The sequence below is a fragment of the Arachis ipaensis genome, chromosome B02 (assembly GCF_000816755.2).
Source record: "Arachis ipaensis cultivar K30076 chromosome B02, Araip1.1, whole genome shotgun sequence".
Lineage (NCBI taxonomy): Eukaryota > Viridiplantae > Streptophyta > Magnoliopsida > Fabales > Fabaceae > Arachis > Arachis ipaensis.
The window spans coordinates 26177603-26195298 of record NC_029786.2 but is presented as its reverse complement, the minus strand read 5'-3'; the positions used below and the strand labels follow the sequence as shown (position 1 = coordinate 26195298).

The window sequence follows — 17696 nt, the reverse complement described above, 5'->3', positions numbered from 1 at the left end:
GTTTGACCAGAGATGTTCTTTGTAATTATGGAATGAGTGGATATGAAGTGTTGTCTTGGGCTTAACTTTTTCATCCTCGATTCAATTTGGTTGATTAAATTATCACCAACGGTTCCTGAGTAGTATAGTCAAATTAGATTTCCTCTAATAAATTAGTTTTATATAGTTGCCACATTCTTAGGTGACGGATGGGATAATTAAAATGGTTGTTGAATCTGTGCTGAAATTAACATATTAATAATATATAATTCATAACTAATGTTTTGGCTAGACATGTAACCTATATTGAAAATAACCTGTTGTGTTGATGGCATGATCGTCAGTTCCCGAGTTACTGTTACGTCTCTTGGTTTGCCGCACATTTGCTCTAAATTGTCGAGCGTTCATACTTTCTGATTTCAAATATGCATTTGAATATGAAATTTACTTAGTTTATCAGAATTTGATAAGTTGGAGTTATAAGTGTTAAAGAAATGAAGTTGATTAACCTGATATAGTTATTTCGGCGACCGTGTGATTGTCTTCAATGGATTTAGTTACTGCTGTAAGTTTGTTGGAGTTAAACTCCTGACGCATAAATTTTGAAGAGGAAGTACTGGCATCATTCGGTAGCTTTGAAAGTTGATGCATTGAGGAAATACATATTAACGTATTTTGGTGGTGACTCCTTAAAGGGATCAATGATTGTGTTAGATCTATAAACCTTTTTCTTCTACCATTGTTAGATGCATTTGTATTCTCTTGACTATTCTAATCGAACTCTGGTTAAGATAAGAAGTATGAAATATATTACAATAATAATGTCAGAGTATATGATGGCAAAAATTACAGAGGATAAATGTAAAATAGTTTATACTAATATCTGAAAATGAATTTTCTTTATTTAATTAATTAGTAGTACTGTAATAACTTATAGTAGAGAAATATACAACTAAGATGAGTATTGGGAGGTATCTAAAAAAGAATGACAATACTAAAAGAAAATAAAAGCATGTTTAGTCTTTTTTTAAAAAAAGTGTAGCTCTATAAATCACAATTATATGTCTATTAAACTGAATTTTTGCGTATTGTTAAATATTCAATTTAATTTTTATATGAACAATATATAATATAGTTTATGAACAAATAATAAATTACATTTATTAGCCTTCAAGTGGAGTACTGGTTTTTTATATCTACAACATACTTTGTTTTTAGGTGTGATTGCTTAAGAATACAATTATTATGTTTTGGTTCGTCGTCAGCATATGTGGTTAGATAAATAATTTTTTATGAGTTGTGATAACTTAGTTGTGAAAGATTGGTAATGGTTATTGAGTCATCTGAAAAAAATTTGATACCATGTTTTTAATATTATCCTCTTATATTAGAAGTTTGAAGTATGCTTAAAATAAGAAATTTATTTTCAATTAGAACTTTGGTAGCTTCCGAATCCAAAGTATAATAAATCTATTATATTTGGTTGAGAACCCTATAGTCCTTAATTGTTGGGGTGTTCATAAAAAAACCAAAATGTGGTTAACCGGTTAAAAAATCATAACCACATTTTGGTTAACCAATTTAATAAAACAATTTTAAAAATCATATCCATATTTTTTAGAATTAGTTAACCAAAACCAAATTAAAAAAATCGATTTTTAACCAGTTAATCAAAACCAAAACCAAATTAAAATCAAAACCTAATTTCAAAACCAAATTACATACTCTCTCTCTCTCTCTCTCCCTTCCTCTCCCTCTCTCTCCCTCCCTCTTCCCCTTCCTCTCTCTTTCTCTCTCCCTCCTCTCTCTCTCTCTCTCTTTCTCTCTCTCTCCACCTCGTCTTTCTTTCTCTCTCCCTTTTCTCTCTATCCTTCTCTCCCTCTCTCTCCCCTTCCCTCTTTCTCTCTCTCCCTCTCTCTTTTTCTCCTTCTCTCTATCTCTCTCTCCTTCTCTCCATTCTCTCTCTCTCTCCTTGCCCTCTTTCTCCCCCTCCCTTCTCTCTCTTCCTCTCTCTCCTCCCCTTCCTCTCTCTAATCATCTCTCCCCTTTTTCTATCTCTCCTCCTCCTCTCTCTCCCCTCCTATCTTTCTCTCCTCTCATCTCCTCTCTCTCTCCCATCTCTCTCCTTTCTCCTCTCTTTTCCATTCTCTCTCTCTTTCTCTCTTTCTCTCTCCCCTCTCCTTCCTCTCTCTCTCCTTTACCTCCCCTCTCTTTCTCTCTCTCTTTTTTCTCTCTTTCTCTCTCTCGCTCATCTCTCTTTCCTTTTCTTCTTTCTCTCTCTCCTCCTCTTCCTCTCTTCCTTTTCTCTCCTTCTCCTCTTTCTTTTCTTACTCTCTCTTTTCTCTTTCTCTCTCAACCTTCTCTCAATCTCTATCCATCTTCTATCTCTTTTCTCCTCTTCTCTCTAAAGCGAGAGAGAAGAGAGAGGAGGCAAAGATAGAAGAGGAGAAAAAAAGGAGAGAGATAAAAAGAGAGAAGAAGGATAGGAAAGAGAGAAGAAGAGAGAGAAAGAGGAGAAAGATGGAGGGGAGAGAGAGACAGAAAAAGAGAAGGAGAAAGAGAAAAGAGAGGAAGGGAGAGAGAAGGAGAGAGTGAGAGGAGGGGAGAGAGAAAGAGGGAGGGGGAGAGAGAGNATTAATTTTTGTGTAAAAATCTATTTTTACATGTAAAAACCAATTTTATGGTATAAAAACCAATTTTTTAGTATAAAAACCTGTTTTTGGTAAAAAAAAAACCGGTTTTTTGTGTAAAAATTTGGGTTTTTATATGGAAAAATTTTAATTTGTGTAAAAATTTATTTTTACATGTAAAAACCGGTTTTATGGTACAAAAACCAGTTTTTTAGTACAAAAACCAATTTTTTGGTACAAAAACTGATTTTTTGGTACAAAAACTGATTTTTTGGTACAAAAACCGGTTTTTTGTTACAAAAACCGGTTTTTTATATAAAAACTGGTTAATTTTTAAAAATTGGTTTTTTTTTAATAACCGGTTAAAAATCGATTTTAAATTTCACTAACCGGTTAATAATCGGTTTCATCATGTAAAATCAATTTGGTTAATTAACCAATACTATATTTTTGGTTAACCAAAAAACTGGTTTAGTTTTTGGATTAACCAAACCATAAACACCCCTAGTTAATTGTTACTAAATTTTTACAGTCTAAATTTATGGGGCACCTAAGAAAAGATGTACTTTGGTAATTGAAAGAATTTTAATATTTATATTTATAGTAGTTTAATTATGATAAATATTTACTTGTAGACTTTGTTGGGATGTTAAATATGTTGCTTAAATTCTTTTTTAGTGTTAAATACATGGTTTTTATTTTTTTCATTAAATAATGGGATATATTTTAATAAACTATGAGAGATAGAATTTTGAATCCATATATTTCTGGTTGTGTTATCTTATTTCTACATTAAAATTTGACATTAACATAATATTTAAAGACTATTAGATTACCCATGTCTGACATATACGAATGTCTTTATGAAATTAAAATAATTGAAGGACAAAAAAGTCTAATTTTAAGTATCTAAAATAGTTAAAAATAAAATTTCAAAGTATATAAATATAGTATTGTAATTAATTTTTTAAATATCTATATTCTTGAGAGGATATATGTAAAATGGTTTATAAAGATCTTTGAATCATAGTAAATTCTTTATTTAATTAATTAGTGGTACTGTAATAAATGATAGTAGTTTGAAATCTAAGAGTAAGTTGAGTATTGAGAGGTATCTAAGGTGAATGGCGCCAAAGAAAATAAAAATATGATTAGTCTTTTAATAAAAAGTGTAGTTCTAAATCTCACAATTATATGTCTATTGAAATGGAATTTTGTGTATTATTAAATATGCACTTAATTTTTTATATGATCAATATCTAATATAGCTTATGGAATATTCTAAGCTTTTGTAATATATTATATTTATTAATCTTCAACCAAAGGACTCATTTTTTATATCTATAACATACTTTATTTTTTGTGTTGGTTGCTTAAGCATCCAATTCTTATGTGTTGGTTACTCCTTGAGTTAGAAGATCGGTACTTTCAGAAATATAGTACATCTTTTCTTTTGTTGAGAACTAAAATTTTTTGGACCATCGATGAAAACTTAAGTATTTTGGTAATTGAAAGGATTTAAAAATTTTATATATTTATAGTGGTTCAATTGTGATAAATATTTACTTGTAGATTTTGCTGATGTGTTAAATATGTAGCTTAAACTCTTTTTTCTTGGTTCAAACTATGTTTTTTTTTCAATCGATTAACAGGAGATATCTTAATTAATTTTGAGATTAAAGGGTTTGAATCCATATATTTATGGCTCTGTTATCTTATTTATACCTTAGAATTTGACATTATGGTAAAGACTATTAGATTCCATTCATTTCATAATATAAATGTATTAATTCCATTTAAAATTATCTGCATGATAAAACTATCTAATTCCCATAAATAACAAATAAAATTCACATCAAATATACATTAATTGAAGATAATAGATTCTACGATAAATAAATTACAAAATATCAGAGTATACAAATGTAGTACTGTAACTAATTTTTAAAATATCTATATTTAAGTTGAATAGATGGCGATGACTTTTATATATTACAAAATCTTTCACTCGTTCATTTATCATGAGTTAAGAAATGTAGAAGTTTGTTATGTTCAATAGTTTGAAAAAAATGGCAATAATAGATATTTAATAATTTATCATCCTGGACTTCAGCTTCTTTTGAAGTGTGTTTCTTGGAGAGTGAAAGATGAGGTATTTGGTTAGAGGTTTTAGAAGAATAAATTAGGCTAAAATATTTACCAACCTTTATTGTAGAGAAGTGTTGATATAGTAAATTTAGGTTGAAAAAATACAGAGTAAAAGTAATTTGTGGATGAAAAGTATATTGTTCTTACTTCTTACACATGAAGGTTTGAATTAAAATTATTTGATACTTATATGAAAGAGTTGGAGTTATATTCTAATGATAATAGAATACTAATTTCTATATCTACAACATGCCTTGTCTTGGTGTTATTGCTTAAGCATGCAATTATTATGTGTTGGGGACATTATATTAGTTGAGGAGCTAATATTTTGAAATATCTTCCTTGTTTGAGCTGTTCTTGACGCTTCAATAAAAACTAAAGGGTATGTGAGAGATTAAGATAACAATTTAGAATAAAAAATAAAATATTCACCATACATATGACTTTTTTATTATGTTAAGAGTGAACTAAGGTAACTAAAAAAAAATTTTCTTACATCGGGATATTGTAAGGTAGTTTCTTCGTTGTTTGATTATTGCCATTCTATTTTTGCGAGCAGTTCTAGTTACAGATGGATCCATTGGATTGGTTGAACTGGTGTTAGCAATATTGATGGAGAGAGTATAATGTATGATTTATGCAACAAATTTTAAATTGTATGGATTCAAGAGGGAAGGAAGATTGATGAGAGGATGTAAGAAAGGCATAGGTTTACTACAATAAAGGTAAAATGAAGATGAAAACTAATAAAAGTTGAGTTCCAGCCAAGTTAAATTCTAAAAAAATCTGAATTTAGATTTTAAAATTGATTAAAAAGAAACCTACGAATAGGGTGATTTTTTTAATAAATCACTAAAGCTACAGTTATTACTACCTAGCTTTTTAAGACATATAGACTTTTGAGGGAAAAAATATAATAAATAGTTGCGATAACCAAAGTTTGTGTTTGTTGATTATTATTATTATAGTTATAGTAATAGTAATACCACAGTAATAGTAATAGTAATAGTAACATATAAATAATAAATAGATATAGGGAGTCATGTTTTTAAATAATATAAACATAGATGAGGATATATGTAATAGTATTTCTTGATACTGATTATTATAATCATGGGATAATATGGAAAGGACAAAATAAAACCGTAAAAGACTATCAAGCAATATACTTCAAATCCGAATAATTAACACTGATCAATAAATACATTTCGTGCTTTGGATAGTGCATCATTAATTTGTGTTAGTTTGATGTCAAAGTTATAGTTCAAATCTTTTAAAATAAGAGGATAATATTTTTATTTTATTTAGTTGAATTGTTAATGATATTTTAATATGTGAAAATATTTAAAATTATATAACATGATTCGAATATAATCAATAATTTGATATAAATCCATATGAATCGTAAATATTGTTAAAAAAGAAAGATATAGGAGATATTAGCATGAACCCTTGTCAATATCATATTACCAATTGACATTTAAAAAGTGTGGGGTGTTTCAGTTGTTACCAATGCTTACATTTATATTCTTGTAAATAGTGATTAAAATATATGGCTAAAGTTATTTGTATGTATTAAATGTCACTATTAGAAAACTAGTTATTACAGACGGATATTTCCGACGGATTTTATCCCACTGAAATACAGAGGGAATTTCAGAGAGATTTTTTGTCGGAAAACAAAAAAATGGATTAGCATAAATTACAGACGGAAAATAGAATCCGTCGATAATTCCGTCGGAAAAATTAATTTTTTTTCCGTGAAAAATGGTTACAGACAGAAAATCCGTCTGTAATTAAATAGACAAAACGCTGCGTTTTATTAAATTATTACAGACGAAAAATCCGTCTGTAATTTAAATTTTCCGTCGGTAAATATTGAGATAACACTAATCTTATCTCTATCCACTCGATCCATTTACACTCCACCCATATCAAATGAGCTTGTTCCTCTCTCCGTCACCGAGTTGCTTCTTCTCTCCGTCGCACCAATTTCTTCTGCCGCTGGCGTCACAGATCTCTCTCCGTCGTCCCTTGCGTCGTACGGGCTCCCTCCGCCGCCGCATCCAACCCTAACCCCAGAGCTTCGTCATGCCTCCAACCCTAATCCCAGAACTTCGTCGTGCTTCCAACCCCTGCTTCGCCGCTCTCTCCATCGACGCTCCCTCCGTCTCAAAGCCTCCGTCGTGCTCACTCTGTCGTAAGCCTTCAAACGTCGCTCCTTCCTCCATGGCTGAAACCCGTAACGCTCTGCTTTTTCTCCTGTGTCGTGGCTTCACCTTCCTCCAAACAAAATTGAAAAACCCTAACCTGGAGGCCTTCCACTGCAAACCTACCGATCCCTAATTCCGTCTCATCATCAGAGGTAAAATAAAATCCCTTTCGCCCATTTCAACCCTTCTCCACCCCCAACAATCTCTATATCCTCTCTCTAATTCAATTGTACAATTTTATTTTCCTCTTTATTCTCTCCCTTTCGATGTTCTGTTTTTATTCTGCTGAGAATTGAAATTGCTGGCTGAATTAGCTTAATTTTAGGTCTTCTAATCACCTTTCAGTTTTATTGTTGTTCCTTATTTTTCGATTATTTTATTGCCGCAGATTGAAAATGAGTAGGCGTGGGAGCAGAATAGTCTACGTTGGGAACCTCCCTGGTGATATTCGTGAAAGAGAAGTAGAAGATTTGTTTTCAAAGGTACTTTGCTATTTTCATTCGTGAAAGAGTTTGATTTTTCATTTGCTTAATACTTACCAATAGAAACTACTTTACACCTTGTGCTGCCTTTGCTGATTTTTCGTGTCCTTGTTCATTTTAATTTTGGCAGGTTGTTTAAATTTGAGCTCTTGTGGTTTTAGGAATGTTAAAAGCTTTGATGCAAAATTTAGCATATAAAGTTGTTAAATTGCTTGCTGCAGAAAATTCAGCAGATTGGCGCCAACTTGTTTGAAATTTTGGGAAAAATATGTACGGTAATTTTTAATGAAATTAGTTGAATAACGAATCTGATGATGATTTGCAGAACTGCATCACACTAACAAAGGAGAATGTTAAAGGCATAATCATGGTAACTTTTACTTTCTATTTGGAATTCATTTTCATTCAAACATATATCAGCTTTTTCTAGTTCACTATTATCCGTTCTCTTCAAACAATTGTTCATGTTCGACCTAATAACTAATAACGGAAATTAATAACTAATAATATTTAACTGCCATATTTTCATATTAAGAAAGGTCTTTATTTTAAATAAATTATATTAATCATATAAAACTATCCTCTTTATCTTTTGAAAACCTTAACAGTAGAATAGTAAAAATGGATTCATTCTTAATCTTACAAGCCACCTTTTTTGCAGTGCATTTATGATTGGAGGTAGGAAACTAATAACCAATGCACATTGTGTGGAACATGATACACAGGTAATTTCCTTAAGGGTCCTATTTTCTCCAGGATGTAGATCCTACAATATAAATTTTATTAATAAATTATATTATGTTCATAGATCTTAGAATTAGTTGCCGAAAGGTTATAAATAGCTGCCAACTTTTTCATTGTTGTGGTTTATTGCAGGTTAAAGTTAAGAGAAGAGGGGATGATACAAAATACATGGCTAAGGTGTGTCTCTATGAAGGTCTTGTCCTTTTTTCATTAAAAAAATGAGTATTACGTGAAGAGCAGTTTGCTTAAATATCTCATATAGTAGTGAGTAAGGACATTAAGAAGTATTAGTGAATAAGTCGCTAAAATTGTATTATTGTAGGTAAAATTTGATATATCTGAGGTTTACTTGTAAGCTATACCTTGCTTTTAAACTTGGAGTGAATTCATTGTAAAGTGCAAGTTTTGCATGTTTGCTTAGAAGGATATATAGCTTCTAACTCATGATATGTTCATATAGTTACTTTACTCTCAGTGAATGAACTGTACAGGTTTTAGCCAAAGGTGTTGATTGTGATATAGCTTTGCTTTCAGTAGAAAGTGATGAATTCTGGAGAGATATGGAACCTCTCAGATTAGGACGATTGCCACATCTTCAGGTTTGAAATAGCTTTCTTTTTATTTTTTTCCCTTTTTTTTAATTTGAAAATTCTCAGTGTTTCAATGGAAAATGTTAAAAGAATATATACTATATAATTTGTCATAGAATATATTTCTATTTGCATGCTGATCAACTGAAATTTCTGTATACTTGTCTTGTAACTTGTAGGATTCTGTTACTGTGGTGGGATATCCACTTAGAGGAGACACAATTTCAGTGACAAAGAGAGTTGCATCTCGCATTGAGGTTTGATATATTGAACATAAAATTACCATTTTTATATGCCGTAAAATCAATAAAAGTGTTTTACTCTATGGTTTTAGTGCTCAGTTATTGAAAAAACCTGTAATCAGGTCACATCATATGCTCATGGATCGTCTGATTTGTTGGGTATTCAAATTGATGCTGCAATAAATTCTGGTCAGTAGATCTTATAGTTGTTTGATTGTTTCACCTCCTCTCCAGCAAAAAAAATTCTCCAGCCTCTTATTATTCTAAGAACTGTTGGAAAAACAACTTCTTCTTATATGGAACTATGTGCATTGATTTAATAGCCATCGTTTACAACTTTTGATTTTAGGCAACAGCGGTGGCCCAGCATTCAATGACCAAGGGGAGTGCATTGGTGTGGCATTTCAGGTATATTTTTTTACGGCCTTCTGTTAACAGACTTGTATATGCCTAAACCAGCAACAACAACAAAACACAAGTTATTGAAAATGAAAGTTGACATGGTATTAAGGGAAGGGAAACAATGAAAAATTGACGCAGGCGTCTAGTGAGTCTGATTTTGTAATTTTTGTTGCATACGCCCGGAGTTGGGGTTCATATGCATTGTTTCAAGTAATATGGTGTTTTAAATTCTTCAATTCTTAAATTCATGCTTGATGTTTAGAATCCTTCAATACTATGGTTGCAATGTTTCACTCCTAGAGATGATTGGACTCAATGATCGATTTTGTATCTTTAACATGCTGAATCATACTGGAGCCTTTTTTAATGACTAAGCTGCATATTTGGTCATAAAAATTATTTTGCTGGAAATCTGAATTTCATTTAAAGGTTTGGTGTTGGTTAATGCATATTTTGTATAGCATCAAGCTTTGTTTGTTGTGTGTGCAGAGCATCGAGCTCCTCCATGGCTTAATGGCGCCCACTAGCAGTGACATTCTGTGTGACATTGGCTGCATCATTGGTAGCAAGATTAGGCCCAATTCCAATGGCTGCATTCCAAACTTGTCTTCAGGTCTGGTTGACATCCTCCCTTCTAGTTGATGGTTTAGCTGTTGCTGTACAGGTACTGCCAATATACCATATATTATTATTAGTTACTTATTATAGAAACTTAAAGCACATATATATTTACAAAAAATTGAAAGGAGTATCTAATAATAAGTTTGGTTGGGTGACAGGCAATTCTAGCATGTGCCTTTGCTGAGAAAAATTTTGACAAAGTAACGGCTGAAGGATCAAAAGGAGAGGAAAAAGCAGGAAATTAAGACTCATAATGCTCAGTTGCATGCTGCAGTATCCGTGACAGGCATAGCTGCTGCCGTTGCGGCCATTGCAGCTTCAATAGAGTGTACATTGTAGAATCAATAGAGTGTACATAGCAGCCATAAGAAAGTGTACATAGCTGCCATAAAGTTCTACACTTACCATATGAGTGGTCTCTAGCTTAGCTTGCATTGTTCAAGAAATTTTAGAAAATTCTAAGGATACTACTCTACTAATGTTTGTGAGACATGAATGTAATTTTCACTCCATATGGATGTACAAGTGTATATTATTGAATAAGTAGAGTTATATGTAAAGAAATATTATATAGATAATCTATTTTTCATATATCTCAAAGAAGAAAAAAATAATATATAATTTATTTGAGTTGAGTTGAGTTTTTTTATATTTATTTTGTATGAAAACAAGTTTATTTTGCAATTAGAAAAATAAAAAAATTATATTTTACCTTATTGACGGATTTACAGACGGATTTTCTGTCTGCAATCAGAACGTGGGATGATTTTCCAAAGTTCAAATTACAGACGAAAAATCTGTTGGAAAATCTATCTGTAATTACAGACGGAAAATCCGTCTGAAAATCCGTCTGTAATTACAGACGAAAAATCTGTCGGAAAGTTCGTCGCCTTTGGAAAATGGATAGAAAATTTACAGAGAGAAAATTCATCGGTAACTGGTAAAAATTCGTCTGTAATTTTCCGACGAAAAAAAATCCGTCGGTAAATAATTTCCGACGGGGCTTTTACAGAGGGACAAAATCTGTCAGTAATTTCGTCGGTAACCAAAAATCTGTCTGTAATAAAGACCGAATCCGTCTATAAATCTGTCTGTATTAATCCATTTTCTAGTTGTGTGTATGGCTTTAATTTATTCAAATGTCTAATCGGAGATATTCTATTATTGATCTGTTTTGAAAACGTAATAAGATGAGAATTATATATATATATATATAGTTGTTGGTTGAGATTGTGGAAACGGTACGGTCACAGTTTTTTATATACATGCTTACTCAATGAGTGCCATAATGGAGTTTGAATTTCAAACTTATGTATATTCTTTGGAATTTTAGTTTGGTTTATTACAAAGTTAAGTGATATATATATTGGCATTATGTCTAGTGTTAATTACTTTATCTATTAATTATTTCGATATTTGACTAAAGTTTTTGTATGATTAAATATAAATTTTATTAACAAAAACATAGTGACAAAATGGCTGCAACTAATGATTTAAAATAGATGAAGGATAAATCTAAAACTATCACTAAATTGTAAAGACAATTGTTAACTATTTGGTGAAAATTACTTATAATTTGGGTCACCAAATATGTAGTTCAAAGGAACTAAAGCTTATAGTGAATATAATCATAAATTTTAAAGCTAAGATATATAACAAAAAGATGAGGAATGCAATAATATAAGGAAAGTACTACATTTGTAAAGACAATCTACCATAGTGATTGCAATTTCAGAGGTTGCTCTATCATTGGCCCTCTTGAGGCTTGAGTTATGCTCATGCACTAAGATGAAATCTATGCCAAAGAATATGTCTGGATGGTCATGAATGACAAGACCAGCAAGCATAGCATATCTCTCCCATTATAAAGCAGAAATATATAACATGTAAAGCAGAAATATATAACATTATAAATTTCATAAATTAAAATTTTTAAATAACACAAAAGCTGGTGATAGAACGGGTTACAAATCCATTGGCTATTAAAAGGAATAGATTGACATGAGAAACATAACTAAGTCTATTCTAGATACCAAAAGTGAATATATAACTATTTTTAATTTGTAATCCTAGTTTTTAAAGGTAAAATACAACTTACTCCTATTAATACCATGACATATGTAGTGGAATAATCTTGTAGATTATGGAGTAACACTACTACATTTTTAACATTTAGTAACATTTATTTGTTAACATTTGTTAAAATGTTAGTAATTATCATAAAATTAAATTTTAGGTAACATTTAAACTCAAATGTTAATAAATACGTCTAAATTTTTAAAAAACTTCAAGAAAATGTTACCTATTCTCAATTAGCTAACCACGCGTGTTCTCGGTTCTCACCGTCACTTTTACTGTCAGTGTTCTAAAACGGTGAAACCACCTCTCCATCCTCCTCAATTTCTCCTCAATCTGTCGCTCCCCTCATCGATCTCATGGTTCGCAAATGGAAACTACAATCGTGTGTTCTGAATCCACCTCTTAATCCTCTTCAATCTCTTCCTTCTCCTCTTCGATCTCTCCTTCGCCACTGTCATCGAAGTCGCCATCGCTGCCATCGTCATCGTCAGGGTGAGATCTCTGCTCTAGGATCTGAATTGGAAACTCTCAAGGTACTTAGAATTTAAGCTATTGTTTTATATTTGTGTTCTTGTGTCTAAAGTTAATCTCATTGAATTAAATCTCTGTCTTTTGAAAATTATTTTTGTTAATCTCATGCTTTACTACTCATTTCAATCATTTTGAAAATGGAAAGGTTGATTTGATAGGTTTACAAGTATTTCATGCTTGTTCTCTTACCTGATTTTACAGTAAGCTATTCATCAACATCATGCAATGAAGTTTTTTGTTGTAGATCGAAGAGAAACTTCAATTGCACAAGTAACTTCTTTTATCTTTCACGAAATTTGTTTTTTCATTTGGCTTCTCAATTATAGCTGAAAATTATAGTTAATGGATTTTCATTGTTATGCGAATGAATGCATATGCTGTGTTTGACGAAGAATTCAAATTTTTTTAGGATCAATTTTTTTCCGAAAGTTCTTTGTGCTTTTGGGAATGCATTTAAATTGTTTGATGAAATGCCTCAAAGAATTTTATGTTACTATATATCTTATATCTTATAACTTTTCAATGGTGTGTTTGTTTGTTTTGGTGAAAAGTTTCATGAATAAACTACATGTATAAAATTACACCTTGTGTTTATCATGAAAACTTCCATATCAATTTAGCCCCAACCAAATGTGCCCTCATTGTATTCGGATAAGTGTGCTGCCTAGTTAACTAACTAGTCAATTAATGGTTTCTAGCTTTTATGTCAACTCAAAAATATGCCACTAGATAAATGCTAAACACAATTATTCTTAGTTTTCTTTCCTCTATTTTGGCAGAAACTTATAAGCCTATTGTTGCAATTTTTTAATGTTAACTAATGGTGACTTACATTTAATTAATTTTAGCAACGTTGGCAGGTGTTAAATGGTTGCATTTCTAAATTAGAGACTTGTTTATTAACATCAATGACTTATTGTTATGTCTTGATTGATGGCATAGGGAAAGTTTATAGAGATTTGTAACATAAATTGAGCTTAAATTTGAACTTCAAGATATATGCACCCCACAATGTAGCTTAATGTAATACAGTAAGTATTTTCAGTATTTCTTTGTGTTTATAAAATTATGCACTATCTTGATCATGTCTTGTCTTTTGAGAGAATAATTTGATTCTCTGTTTTTGCTATTATGTATATAATCGGTAATCATTTTCTTTTTGTTGTTCTTGCATAACGGAGTGGAAAGTGAAAACATTAGAAGGCTGAGATGGAAAGGCAAAGAGAAGTCAGGAGTTATTTGAACACCGCGAGCTATATCCCATTTCCCCCCACCGGTATCGCATTCAGGTTGTCTACAAAATGTTTTGTATTTTTCTTTTTTCCTTCCTTTTATATATATATTTTTTATATTTACAGTATTTGCAGAATATGTGAATAAATTCTAGTTCTCTTGTTCAGTTAGCTTCTTACACCTTCAATCTTCTTTAATCTTTACTTAATAAATAATTTGATTTATAATTATTTGTTGATTTAGGGTTTTTATCAGCTACATCTGTTGTAGAAATTAATAAGTTCTGGATCCCTTGTTGGAACTACTAATGCTACTGATTTGATATAACACATAACTTATTTTCTCTGTTTGGCTAAAATACATTTAAGTTGGACAAAATTGACCAAACAATGTAAAAATGAGGGTATATTGAAGTGGAAATCATTTTCTTGGATGATGCCAGTAAGTGTCTAAGTGAGGTCTAATTTAGAGCAGCAAAAATGGTGGACAAGAAAGATAAATCAACAGAAAGTTTAAGCCAAAAAAAAGAAAGCCGTGAATTTGGGACTAAATCAACATTAAGTTTAAGCCAAACAGTGTGGTAGAAGATGCTCATGAAGTGATTGATATAATGCCTCCATGATTTTCAAAGTTATACACATATATTTTTTCTATAAAAATGTTGCTTCTGTTGTGTTGTGATTTGTGAGGCAGTGATAATCTGACCTAATAGCATGTTTTCTAAGTAAAGTTATTTGTAAGAGAATGTGAAAGGAAGCATCATGTCTTTATACTTCTACACTATTTTTTCACCTTAGCTCATATTATGCATCTGAATAATATAAGGAAAACACGCCACTAATTTATAATAGAAAGAATTGTCCTCGTACTATTCCACTTGAACATTGGAAGATTCTTAATTTTATTCCTAATTTCTTGCGAATTCCTCCATATATATAGCTCCTTTTTCTTCTTTATTCTTTCTCCCTTCCTGCTTTGCTAGATACCAAGTTTTCAATCTAAATTGTCTGAATTAATTGGCACATCATCACTAGCTAGTAGAGTGAACAAACTTTCCCATCATCTTTTATTTAATTATCTTTCACTCTTGTATATTTTAATTGATGCATCGTTTCTGGCTGTTGGGTAGAAGTAGTAGTAGTAGTAGTAGTAATGTTGATAAATTAATATATAGGCTTATGAATTATTATAGTGCTATACTACTTACATATATAGTGACACACACAACTAAATATAAAATAATGTTTGATCAACTCTTGGGCAGGTTTTAGATTACACGAAGCTATATAAGAATTAAGAAGATGATTATCTCAGTATCGGTCAATCATACAGAACCCAATGGATATGGCTACTGTGTTGCATCATGTTGATAATGGTCATTATAAAAAGCAGAATCCAAAGAAAAGCATATAAAAAGAAGAGAAACTTACCATTGCATTTGAAAGCAAATTGAGGGCAAGCCACATGTCTCATGCTTATGATTTTTACAAGTCTAATCTTGCTAGTGAATATCCAGTAAGCTTTCTGACTGTACTCTTTTTATTTTCTGTCACAAGATTTTACCTTTGGGATCATGTAATTTGAAAGATAATTTCACTTTGTTTCTTATTATTGTGATAATTAGATTATCCTTAAAAACTCATTAGTGTCTAAATATGGCATTTGAATGAGAATCTAAGGATATCCATTGCAATAATACTCTTTATAATTTCTCTTGTAGGTTGTTGATGGAAAACTTTCTCAAACTTGCTACCTTATGGCTCTTGATTCATGCTATAAACAACTCAGTCACAAGTAAGTGTCTAACTAATTTTATTTCTAGTGATCTCTTGATTTTCTATGCACAGTATTTGCAATTTCTGTTATCAAAATATTAGTAACTAGCAATCACCTAACTCTATTTATCTTCAGATATGAGAAGCTCATTTTGGCTTTCTGAAATTTGGAATCTCCTACATCCTTACAGACAAGCCTCATCAAGGGACAAGTTTACAATGACTATATTCAAGTATTCATCTCTATATTCAAATAAAAAAGCTGTTTTATTGCTTGTGCCAAATTTCACTTTTTGAGTGTAGGTTGTTCTTTTGTTGAACTAATTCTTGTTTACCTTGTCATGAAAATAGTTTTTGATGCCAAATGTTGCATTTTTATTTACTCTTCTATTGGTTTGTGCATTTCTTGATGCCATAGATTTAGTATTAAATATGTTTTACCAATGCTCAAAGTTCATATATAATTATGATTTGATAGATGATTGTGTGTCAGAGGACTTTAGTACGGATATTAATATTCATGATACACTTTTAGAAGGTTGTGACTATGTATTACTTCCTCAAGAAGTTTGGAACCAACTTATTGCATGGTAAGCTAGCTTGCTTAGTAAACATGTCAACTTTGGTTAATCTAAAATTTGAAAAAGTTTCTGGTTATCATTTATGCTCTTTCTTTTGCTATTTTATTTTTCTGGTTTGTTGTGGAAGTTTGTAAATGGTTACAAACTTGAATGCTAGAAGGTCAGTAAACCTTTATCTGGTCTTTAATGTGAGCTTCTTGACTTTGTTTTTGCCTTTTGCTCAACTAGGTATGGTGGTGGACCTACATTGCCAAGGAAAGTTATCAGGACAGGTCTTTCCCAAACAGAACTGGCAGTAGAGGTGTATTCTTTACGGCTTCAATTACTCATGTTGCCAAGAAATGATCGTATCAACATAAGAATAAGCAAGAAGAAAACATTGCCAATTACTCATATTTTATGTACTTTGTATTACTTTTTCTTTTCGTTTTTATATGGAATGTTGATAGAGTTTAAGTGCTATAGGTATTTTTTTCTTTTTTCATTTTATTTGCATCAGGAAGCAAACTTGTACAATGATTATTGATTAATGAAAGAGGTTATAAAAATTTTATTTTGTGAATTTGTGAATTTAATGAAATATTTCATGTTGTAGTATTTGTATATTTATTATTTATATTGTGTATAATATAAAATAAAAAATAGTATATTATAACTAAAAAAATATTACTAAAGATCTTTTGTAACATTTTTGAAGTGTTACAAAAAATATCTACGGTAACATTTTTCTAAATGTTACGTAAAATATCTATTGTAATATTTTTGAAGTGTTACAAAAAATATCTACAGTAACATTTTTCTAAATGTTACATAAAATATCTATTGTAATATTTTTCAAGTGTTACAAAAAATATCTATGGTAACATTTTTTAAGTGTTACAAAAATTATCTATTGTAATATTTTTCTAAGTGTTATCAAGAAAGGTCTATTGTAACATTTATTATAATATTACTATAGAATATCTTTTGTAACATTTTTACTAAATGTTATTAAATCTTTAGAAAAATGTTAGTAAAACTCTTTAGTAACATAGGGTATATTTAACATTTGTTAAAATGTTACTAATATACATAGGTAACATTTTAATATGATTTAGTAACATTTTTTAAATGTTAGTAAAAATCAATTATGTAGTAGTGTAAGTAGGCTATGATTATGCACTATTAGAGAATTCAGATGAACCTCTTCATGCCAATGCCTATAGAAGATGTGCTTTAATTCTTCTGTATATATATTTAGGGTAGTGAGAACAACTTCTGTGGTCTTTCTTTCATTGTCTCTTATGAGATTTCCACTATGCTCATAAAGTAGCAAAACATTGTTACCAAGAAATAAATCTGGCTTGTCACCAATGCTAATCCCGCGTATCCGTAAATACCTCTCCTATAAACCAATGGAACCTTCAGGATTTATTACCTTCCATAGCGTCAGTGAGGAATTAGGGA

The 17696-nt window shown here is 30.8% G+C and overlaps 3 long non-coding RNA genes across 7 annotated transcripts; all 3 read left to right on the top strand.

Annotated features, from left to right (window-relative positions):
• LOC107628264 lies at window positions 6612–7839 on the top strand. Of its 5 annotated transcripts, none has more exons than XR_002355341.1 (4): window positions 6612–7122; window positions 7359–7452; window positions 7583–7699; window positions 7778–7792. It is a non-coding gene; the product is annotated as an uncharacterized LOC107628264 (long non-coding RNA). The 5 variants fall into 5 exon arrangements; XR_002355340.1 differs by having other exon boundaries at window positions 6619–7122; window positions 7674–7699; XR_001617665.2 differs by having other exon boundaries at window positions 6622–7122; window positions 7583–7839.
• On the top strand, window positions 8972–9406 carry LOC107628263. Its single transcript, XR_001617662.2, has 3 exons — window positions 8972–9043; window positions 9151–9217; window positions 9378–9406. It is a non-coding gene; the product is annotated as an uncharacterized LOC107628263 (long non-coding RNA).
• Window positions 15293–15856, top strand: LOC107628262. The gene is made up of 3 exons (XR_001617661.2): window positions 15293–15409; window positions 15615–15688; window positions 15806–15856. It is a non-coding gene; the product is annotated as an uncharacterized LOC107628262 (long non-coding RNA).